Here is an 11,360-nt window from a genome sequence, read left to right on the forward strand (position 1 = left end):
TCATTGTAATGTTCAATTTTAAAAGCATTCTGGCAAAGTTCAGTTTGGGAATATTGCTTTTCCTCTGGAATTCTTCTCATGCAAAGAAATAGATGGCTGTACTTTTCAATTTCCTTCAATGTAGGTATCAGGATACAAGTGTGGATTGAGTTCTGCAAAGTAAACTGAGAGTCTGAACAGCGCCAGGAAGCAGCAGAACCATAGGAAATTCAGCACCAGAATCAGATCAGGTTTAAACTACTATTAACTGTTCTCTTGGCTGAAATTATAACACAAATCACTATTAGAAATCTTTCAGATGAGGAGAGTAGCCCCCTACACCACAGATATCCTTTCCACTCATTCTGGGAGCATTCACATCATCAGGAGGTTACTGCCCAGCCAAAGCAGCCACGTGCCAGAACTGAAATCTCCAAAAGGAGTATGAGCTTTTTGCTGTAAGATCTGAATGGATCATAGGACTTCATGCTGTGAACTTGCAACACAAACTTGAGAGATTAAATCTGGAAGATTTCTTAGCAGTAACCCAATGCCTGTTTAGAAAAACAATGTTCAGATTCCTTATTGGAATATCACTGAAATGACCATTATTAATTTTTTTCTCCTTTTCACTGGTACATCTCAAATAAAAAGTTGCACTAATTAAGTGATATGAACCTGCAGAGTGAATATCCTCAAGCAAAAGTAAAATACTCCTCATTTGTTCTAGAAACTTTTGTCAGTTTTTCTAACTGCTAATCACCTGAACACATAAATTAAGAAAATATGCAATTCCATGTAACAAAGATATTTTTAATTCAAACTGGGTGATCTAAGTAGTATTTTGACTACCCAGGTATTCCTATGACCAATAATACACCACTGAATCCAAGTGAAGTTGACCTGAATGAACAAGAGAGGGATTTTAAAAATTAGAAAATAAAGATTAAATAATTGAGGACTTTTTCTGTAACTTAAATATAAACCTATCAGAACTCTTGTTTCAGAAAGGAAAAAAGTTGCTTAGACTTGCATCCCTATATTTTCCTCTCAATGATACTTCTACAGATCAAGGGAAATGTCAGAAAGAACAAAATCTTCAAATTTCCAATAAATACACTGATATCAAACAGTGTTTAATCCACCTACATAAAGAGATGAAAACTCAGGGCCCTGCAGTGTCTCTATAATGACTAACAATATCATTGAAGGTTTTAACAGTTGGAAGAACAGAGGAGCAACAATCTTCCATGTCATTTTGCAAATTAATGACATGATATCCTTTGCTAGCACAACTGAATGAGTGCTTCACAAAGAATTTAATATATGTAAAGATTTGGGGAAAAAAGAGATGATGATAAATGGGAATATACTCTCAATCTTCTATACCCTCATCCTTTTTATAGCATTTCCCTGTTAGTTTCCTTGCAGTATTTTGAATAGAACTGGTTTTTCTCTTACAAAAAGCAATAGATCTAACTCCAACAGTCTCAAAGGAAACTCATAATGTTTGAGAACAATTATTAAGTTGTGAAATGCTAATGTACACAGTGTTCTTTGGCTTGAACCACACTAGAATACAGATGCAGAATCAGTGACATTTTAAAGGGAAGCCTGATGGCTGTTTTGATCTAGGACAGACAAGCTATTTCTGTTCAGGAAAGTTTTGCTTGGAAAGCTAATATGATCACATCAGTGCACAACAGCTTTTGGTATCTCCAGCTGTTAATATTAACAAATCTAACCACTCAGAAAGTGCAACCTTATCGCCAACATCCACTGAGCAATGCAAAAAAGCAAACAAGCCATAAAATCACATTCAAGAAAGACTCAGGCCAATCCTCAATGAGGACTGCATAAATCCTTTTATACTGAAACCGTGGGGAAGAAAATTGTCTTCTTATCTCCATGTTGGCCATTCCAGTATTGAATTCTTTTCCTGCAAGGAAAGAACAGAAACCTATCAGCAGCCTGTAAAACTGTAGCTTGCATGTCTCTGTCTACTTTGACACTGTGATTGCTTGTATGAGGCACATGCACAGTTCCTTGCCTCAGAGGCTATTATTAGATGCATGAAATCAGTTGGAAGGCTGCATTTTCTAAAGCCTGCCCCATTTCTTAGAGTACTTAAACACTGCAGGATACAGGCTAGGGAAGTGCCAGACTTTATAACAGGTCACATCTGTTCTTCACTCTCTGAAAGAAACCAGGCTTAAAGTGAGTAACACAAAGAGAGGAAAGGATGGGCACTGTGAGAACAGGCTCCAAGCCCTAGAAGTGTTCTATTACACAACATAAAGACAGCTTTAAAAGTCATTGGGGTACGCAGGTTACCTGTTTTACAGACAAAAAGTCTAAAAAAACCCACTAATCTAAGATGTATCAGAAGGCAAACAGTGACAACTTGCTTCTAGTTTTAGGTTATGACCTGAACAACACTGAGCTTCAGCATAATACCAGAACAGAAATGTGATTCAAAACCACTGTTTCTCTTCTTTATCCTCCTGGCTTTGATGAATACTCCTATGTTGCCTCTGCTTGTTCAGTGAATTAAATTCTTTTAATCTTTGTTTGGGAGGACTGTCTCATTTCTGTTTGTTCAAGAACACAAAAATGCAACTGTGACTTGCCAGGACTAAGAATGTGCCTTTTTATTATCAGTTCTGCTAGGTATTGGTGAGAATGGAACGGTCATACTAAAAAACTTGTCCATTCATGTTATTAACAGCCTGTTCTGTCATTATTGCTGAAAAATTGTGATGAAGTACTTAAAAGGGAAAAAAATGGACAATTTCACTCAAAAAATTTACCAAGCTAGTTGCAAATGGTAAAAAGCAATAAATAGGAGCACAGTGTATTTCTTATGGCTGTGGCTGCATAATGGGTCAAGCAATCTCATTCCCAGGCAATGATCTGATGATGCGTATGCATTGCCATAATAGCTGCATTGAAAGCGCACTGCTTAAAAACCACTTTTCACAAATCTGCTTCACATAAAGTACATTTGAGAGAGAAGTGATTGATCTTGTGAATAGGGCTGAGTTAATTTTGAGACTTAAAATGGTTGGCAGCATTCCAAGGAGAGTTAGACTCACAGATTTCTCTGCAATATTATCTGCAGAGCAGTGCCAAAGATTTCTGAAAAAGAAATCAGCTTCATCAGCAGAGAAAATTGCATACAGGCACTGTGATGAATGCTGTTAATCAGAAAGGTGTATGTAACACAGGTGTGTATCTTAAGTTGCAAGGTCAGCATGTTGACATTCAATTGAGATTCAGCTCTTGGGTACTATGTTATTTAGTTTCCAGCTGGGAGAAAAAGTAGAAAAACCCTCACAAAGACAGCAGTTTTCTGTCTGATCCTGTAAAATCTACTGGACTGCAATAATAACAATAACAACAATAATAATAACAACAACATGTGCCTAGAGTATTGATGTCTGTCTTTTTAGGCTTTGCAGTTTTTATTTATAACACTGCCTAACACATATTACAAACTCTTAAGAGACACACGAAAATAGTCTGGGCTGAAAAGTGTGCTATTAGATGATAGTGAGTCACAGGGAAGACTACTGGAATGTAAGGCTCTTCTGCTAAATCATCCCTGCTCTTACAAGGTATCCAGTATAAACATCCAGAGCTGTAAGCTGTTTGATCTGGCAGATAGATACTCAGTTTTGTAAGAAAGGGGCTGGAGACCCATTTACAGATGGAAGGAATTTGGAAACTGGAATTCCCCTCCAGAAAAAGGAGAAAAAAATAACCAAGCTCAAGAAGATTCTTGGGCATATCATTGATTATGCTAACAAAAAAATTAAACATAGTGAAGTGGGGCGTTGTGGGCATTAGCAGTATGGGTCTTCATTTGGTTTAGATCACAGATACCTCAATGCCTTGTTTAGAGTATACCTTGGACTTGACATGTGATTTACAGAGCAGAGGCAAGATCAGGGGAGAGACATAGGCAGCAGTAAATTTGGATTTTAGGGAGAATTAGCAGGCACAGATTTGTGGTCTCTGCAACTGAAACTGCCATCACAGTAAGAGGGGTATCAACAACAGTGTGAAATGTCAGAGTGGGGAAGGGAAAATGCACAACCCTACAACACCAACCCTCTCACAGAACTGGACAGTTACTATTTCCTTGTGAATGGAATGAAATTAATTTGGAACAATGGGTACAATGAACTAAGACTCTCAAAACCAACAGGAGGATATTACCTGGGCAGAGGCAAAGCCTGATCCTGTATCACTAAACTCAGTAGGAGTGTTTAAATTTAGCAGATGCAAGTTGTGAAAGGCTGAATGCCCCCCTGCAAGACCCTAAATCTGTCTTGGTGTCTAGAGTTACCTGTGCAGGGGTGCTTTGGAAAAGAACAGAAAGTCTCATTTCTTCACACCTGCTCAAGTTGTCCTAGACATTCAGATTGTCTCTGAACCTAAGTTATAGAAGAAAGGAAGAAAACAGACAACAGAACTGTTGACCACCACTTTAGACATGTACCACAAAATATGTACTAATGAAGCAGGCTATTTAATTTTGCAACTTTAGAGATGTGAACAAATCTTTTGAGTCTTGATTCATTATGCATGTACAGCTTCAGGGCTCTCCATTCTGTATAGCTGTGCTTACCCATGTACAAGATGAAAATTAAAGGAGCTGTTTGTGTCACTAAAACCAGAATGCATTGTCCCTGAAAGGTGAAAGAACATCTTCTCTTATATCTTGCCAGACCACATAGCTGCTGCTTTTTGGTGTCAAGTTATCTGACTGTGCTTTACTTCTCTGTGCTGTATCTCCTTTATCTTCCTGGCAGACATATTTGCAATTTTATTAGTATTTGCATAAGTGAACATTGTCTTGCACAAATGCTTTCTATGGAATGTATGCAGTAGCTTTATTTTCCTTGGTAAAATATAAGCATTAGTAAATGGGGTGACTTATATGTAATGTCCTTACATTTGAGCTGTAATTAGATTACACAGGGAAATATTTGTACTAGTAATTGCTCTCCTGTTCTAAAATTCCAGGAATAATAAAATATTTATATTTATATATAAACTATAAATATATACTTTAAATATATACACAAAATATAAATTTATAATATATATATAATTATATAAATTATATATGCATATTAATATTAAGAGTATATGAAGTGGGTGAGTTTTTGTATTAGTAAGTCAAAGTCTAGCTTTGCTAAACAATATTATTTTGATAATTGCCCATGCATGACAACGGGAATTTATGCCTGTCTGTCTATGAAAAGTATTTGTGAACAGAAAATAACTTTTGAATCTTAATGTTAGCAGTAATGATTACTATATTAGCTAGAAGTCATAAGCATGAGAAATAAGGAACTCAGTTTTGCATGGTCTTGGTAAATAAACAATAGCAATACTTTTACATAATCTATACTGTAATGAAAGAGGATATTTGAAGAGGAATGTTTTATTAATACCTTGGCTGCTATGTTTTTACAGAATATCGATAGTAATAATATTTGAAGTCTTTGAAAGCTAAAGTCATGAATGACCAAAATATCAATTATTGCTGCAATGATTTTTGTACCCCTTGCTTCTGTGTGACTGAAAACTCCACTAGTTTGCTCTGCTCCTTCTCTGGATAGCCTCTGGCTAGAAATTTTGGCTCTTTATCCTCTTTTACTCCTATTATCCCTGAAGCAGCTCATATTTCTCCATTCTTTTTTCAAGCTCCTATACATCTGATTAATAGCAACTCTTCTGTTGCCTGATCTTCAGATTTCTTCCTGAGCTTTCTTTGTCATCAGCTTTCCCTTGTCCTCCACACTTCCAATTGCTAAAATAATGTTTTAGTTATCCTACTGTTTTCTGCCAGGGCATTTGTTAGTTTCAAGTAAACTCCTGTTAGTTGTTCTGTGTTACTCTGAATAACAGTCCTCCCAGCTGTAAAATAACTGGTCAGAAATGTGAATGAGGTAAATTTATAACATTCCATATCAAAACAGACTTTCCGCCCTCCTTATTATAAAGCCTAATACAAGATTTCTTGCAAGTGTAATGAGATAAAAATAAAATAAAATCTCAGTTGTTAAGCATAAAACATACCTGGGCATGTGAAGAGTGAAGAGTTGATAATTCAGTAGCCATTAGCAACTTTTGCACTCATTTGGCAATTACCTTTAAAAAAAAATTAAAATGTAAAAAATGGGGCTTAAATGAACCCCTTACATTTTTGACTGGAATTGCAAATCGACTAGAAAAGCAAAGGAGGAAGATTTGTTTATCACCTGAACTTCCTCTGTCTGTCCTATGCTCTCAGCTTACATTTGAGTCCAGGCAGCTGTTTGTGTATGCTTGAATAGTTGAGGATTTAACGTTGAAATTATTATACTCAATTCAGATTAGTGGCTAAATCTAATGAAAGACACTGCTCTAGAATTTAAATCTTCCAGTTGTGAGACAGGAAAGCTGACCATAACCAGGATACTGATGAGTATTTCAGAAATTTACACTAAATGTAATACTTCATCAAGAAGGAAAGACAAAAAAGAGAAAAGGAATTTAAGATAACATCTCATATGTTTTTCCCCACTATAGCTCCCCAAAGGTTTTAATACATGATACTTGTTAAATGGTTTGAAAAGTGAACCAAAGACACCCTTGAGTTAAACAAAGTATTACAGTGACTATGAGTTTTGAACGATTAAATTTCTTAACATTTCTGCATCAAAATTATTTTCAGTTTCACTAAAACCACAGTTACTTACAGAGTGATTAAAAGGGACAAAACTGGGGAAGTTTCTGTTCACTTACCAACTCCCACCTACTACATAATATGTCTGTTTACATATTAATTTGACAACCTGTGTTTGGTCAAAAAAGTAGCAGCCTTTATCACATATTTAATCTAGTCTGAAAGAGCTACCAAAAGAGAGCAACCCCACACTGGGTCAGGTTCCATGGCTAGCAGTAACAGTGTGAGGCTAAGAACAGATGTGCCTGTTACACATGGCATCCTGGTACAGCATGTTAATGACATCTTACTTGCTTTAAGTAAATTATTTACTTACTGGTCTTTAATTATGAAGAACCTCACAAGCCATTAAACCCAAGTTCCTGTGGATTCAATGAGTAATCAAAAACTTCCCTAATGTAAAAGGCTAAGATGATTGAAACTCCTATGATCTCCTAGGTTTTTCTATACCATGTCAGCACCTACCACTTCACTAGAAAAATCAAATATTTGATGTTTCTTGATTTTTGGAGAAATTGAGAGTTTCAGAAATTAGCATGGACAATATCATCAGGTAGATGTTTGTGGGCATGACCAGTATGGCAGATTTTGATCTTTCTGCCACAGCACAATGTATTATATTGGGATTGTAATTTCAAAATAAGAAGGGTACGAAATAATGTCCTTGTATGGATGGATAATTGGCAAAAAGATGGTAAGGGAAGGTGTGAAGGGAATATGATGTCTTATTATAAAAGTCATTATATACTGACTTTTTTTTGTTCAGCAACAATCTGCAAAGGGAGAGGAGCAATGCGATGTGATAGTTTGCAAATACATAACACTATTCAGAGTACTGAGGATGAGGGAAGGCATTAGAAATGAGGTCAGAAAGACCTTATGATACAGAGGGAATGGTCAGATAAAAATCAGATAAATTATATACATAGGAAAAAAAGATCCCAGGCTTCAAATATAGGCAGGTGGACTCTGAGATGAAAGTTGTGACTTAGAAGCAAGATCTCACTCCCACAGAAGTATCAACTCAATGCATTGTGTCATCTTCAAGCCACCAAGTTCAAGTTTTACCATATCCAGTCTTTGAGTATTACTAGATATAGTTTAAACCACTATCTTACATAAAACAGCCTAATGGTTTTCAATTGCTCACTTTCAATGAAACAATTTATCAACTCTGACATTATTTAGCCTAACAAACACACTCAAATATTACAAGTTGCACTGAAAGGAAGTGAGATTTAATCTTTTATTCTCATTCTTAATGTTCTACTCTAACTTTATCAGCACTTTATTCTTGCTGAGCCTGCAAGCCAGTGAGCCACTTCAGCTTGCATCAAATGAACCCAAATGAGATTGCTCAGCTCCAGAGCATCCTAAACTCTGGGAAGAAAGGCCCCAGATGGAACAGAACACTGTTTCCTTTTTTCTCTGTCCATGAATAAGTTAATGTAGACTAAAAAGTCCAACTTAAAATATGAAGGATTTTTACAGGGGCTTCCTATGAGGGGACAGTAGATCGAAATATCACAAACAAAATGGAAATGAGATAGCGGTGCTAATACATATTTATTTCTTTCAAAAGACAAATAGCTCCAGGTACTGAAAATTCTTAGCAGAACTTTTAGCAAAATAGAGTACTTCAAAGTGAAGGTGAAATATTAGTACACATAAATGAAATTGACTTTGGGCAGCAATTTTCAGCTGTGTCTTTTTAAAAGAGCCGCCATATCTATTTGGACAAAATAGAAAAAACAGCACAAAAAATTTCTTTTTATCTATACTGTAGCTAGCATAGTACCCTATTGATTCACACAATCTATTAAACATGTATTTTACCCATTTATCAGGAAGGATTCTAAGTTTACCGAGCATATTTGGCTCGGTTTGTAACTAATTGCTGCTGTCAAAGTTGGACCAGCTGTGCTGGAGCACGTAGCAGATCCAGAGGGATGGCATCAACAAATTAAGCACTGTTTTTAACTCCCTGAATTTTCTAATCCTGATGCATGTGATTGCATAGAGTCACATCTTGGTTTGCTTAGATATCTGATAAGATTGATACCTGAAAGGGATCTGGCTAACACCCAAGTTTTTGGCAGGAATAACAAGCACTGGCTTGCGTGCTTCAATGCAGCTTGTCCCCAAAACCTCTGTAACCTCTCAGTCTGTAAAAACACGGGTATACATTTGGTAAAGCTCAGCTTTATTAAATGTGCAGCCAACTTATACCAAAGCCCTGGTTACCTAGCTTTTGTGCAGCCCTGCTGCAGAAGTGTGTACTTCTATCTTCTCTGTGTAAGGGCACTCGTACCTGCGACAGACGCTAGGTAGGATCTTGTTGGAGAAATAACATGCCAAAAGTCATCACAGATTTTAACACAATCACAGTGGTTTCCCCCTTATTCAGGAAAATTAAAGTTGTCCATGAAAGAATTGATGTAACAGGAACAAAATCCTTTTACAGGGAAAAAGCAGATTTCTGGTTTTTGACAAAGGTTATGGCTAATTTATTGATTATTGGAATATTTTCAATATTTTTTCTCCTTTTCCCTTTTTTAAAAAACAAAACAACTGGAAACAACTTTAAAACATGTTTCAATTATATTTTCAAACGCTGAATAAAAGCAGAGGCTGATACAGCTAAAACATCACAATTTCAAGTGCAAGTGAAACCCCAGCACCTTATCTGGGGCTATTCCTGTACTTGGGGGGATTCCAGTCCTGTGACTAGTGGTGTTTCGATGCTGTCAGGAATGTGAGTGTCGGTAACACTTGGCTGTAAATGTGCTCATGGAGTTTGCGACAATTAATGCTGTTTGGACTTTTAATTTTTTTTTTTTTTTAACAGAAGGGTCTTTAAAAAAAACCAAAACAACAAAAAACAAAACAAAACAAACAAACCCCACAAAACAACCCAAAGTTCCAAAAGGACCGTGCCAGCAGCTCTGGCGCCCGCGAAGGGATTTGCTTAGCGGTCCGCGCAGGGACACCGCCGGCAGCGCCTCCCCGCGCAGCCCCGTGCGCGCCGCTGCCCGGCCGCTCTGTGCCGCGGGGCGCCGCTCCGCGCCCGGCCCATGGAGCCGGGCTGCCAGGCCGCCGCGGCCTGTGCAGGCGGAGCCGCCGCCCGAGCACGGCGGGTGGCGGCGCCCGGCCCCCCGCAGCGGTGCCGCGGGCCGTGCGGGCCGCGCCGGGCCCCGCCGCCCTGCCCGGCATGGGGCGGCCCCTGCCCGGCACGGGCCCGGCGGTGGCGCCCGCAGCCCCGCCCGCGGCGGCCCGAGGGAGCCGCAGGAGCCCGGCCAGGTACGAGCCCCGCGGCCCCTGCCCGGGCGGAGGGCGCGGGCGCTGCCCGCTGCCGCGGCCCTGCGGAGCTGGTTGCGTTTCGGGGCCACTGTTTCAATGAACGAACGCTTTGCCTGATTTTACAGCGAAATAGCTGCTTTCCCCCACCTGCCCCAGACGCTTGTCCTGTGAGTCGAGTTCAGCTGTTTCTCACAAGTAGAGCGCAGCAGGGGAATGGTGTGGTGGCTGGCTCGTTTCCCTGCCGCTCTCTGGTGTTCGCCGCCCTCCAGCTTGGCTGGGGCAGGGGCAGCCGAGGTTTGCAGCACAGCGTCGGTCGCAGGGATGGTGGGAGGCAGATGCCGCCGTGCGTCCCCACAGTGCCAGTGAGCCGAAACCCACGGAGCACCTGCGGGCACGTCCATGCTGGCGTACCCGCTTCTCACGGGGTCCCTGTTAATGCGGATCGGAACTGGCTGGTCAGGCTGCCTGCTGTACCTGAGGCAACACAAGTGCCGTGGGGCTCTTCTCTATCTCTCGTCCTTATTTGTAGAGGCGACTGAAAAAGGTGATAACTGAAGAAATAGGAAGAATACACTTACTGGTATATAAACAAAAGAATTAGTGATTTTTATGGGGATGTATGTGTGTGAATCATTTACTATGCTGTGCAGTGAAAACATGTCATAATTCTTTCTGCTTGAGTTTATTAAGTCAAAGCTGGAGATATCCTTCAAGCCATTCTGGTTTTGGAGACCTTGGGATCTTAAGTGTTTTTTTTTTTTTTTTTTTTCCCTGTCAACTGAACAATCTGCTTGAGATCCACAAACAAAAGCAAGATCTTTTCTCCCTTGTCTGGGAAGCTCTTCTTCCCAGCTGAGCTTTGTATTAGTCCAGCTTGGTGTCCTCTGCTTGGCACAGCCTTCAAATCAGACTGTGATTTACAGTGTTGCACACATGCAGTGTGTCTGCACTGGTATCTCATCTTTATTAAAATGACGTGTCTTTTGGGAAAGTATATTCATCAAATCATCAGCAGTGTGTGTTGTGTCTCAGCAAAAATGGCTTTGGCAAAGAAGTCACAAAGAGCAATTGGGAACTCCACAATAATCTTCAAAGTTCTCCATAGACATAGTTCACTTGCTGCATATTCTAAAATGGAATATTTGCATTCATCTGAAGAAGACATATGGGTCTCTGAGATGGTGCCTGTTTCTCTGAGGTGTATGTTTGCTGGTTAAAATAGTGTAAAAGATCATGAAAGAATTTTTTTTTTTTTTTCCTTTCTAAGCACAGGTGTTTCAATTTGGTTTAGGTGATCTGGTGCTTCATTTTAGCGGAGAATAGGGCTTTCTTTTGATAG

The 11,360-nt window shown here is 39.3% G+C and overlaps 1 long non-coding RNA gene across 1 annotated transcript; it reads right to left on the reverse strand.

Moving 5' to 3' along the window:
• Nucleotides 1-771: 771 nt before the first annotated feature.
• Nucleotides 772-11,062, reverse strand: LOC110484959 (uncharacterized). The gene is made up of 3 exons (XR_014954763.1): nt 10,169-11,062; nt 6,073-6,144; nt 772-4,418 (listed from the first exon to the last, which is right to left on the reverse strand). It is a non-coding gene; the product is annotated as an uncharacterized LOC110484959 (long non-coding RNA).
• Between the last annotated feature and the right edge of the window lie 298 nt (nt 11,063-11,360).

This window comes from Lonchura striata, chromosome 4, assembly GCF_050655825.1.
Source record: "Lonchura striata isolate lonStrDom1 chromosome 4, ASM5065582v1, whole genome shotgun sequence".
Classification (NCBI taxonomy): Eukaryota; Metazoa; Chordata; class Aves; order Passeriformes; family Estrildidae; genus Lonchura; species Lonchura striata.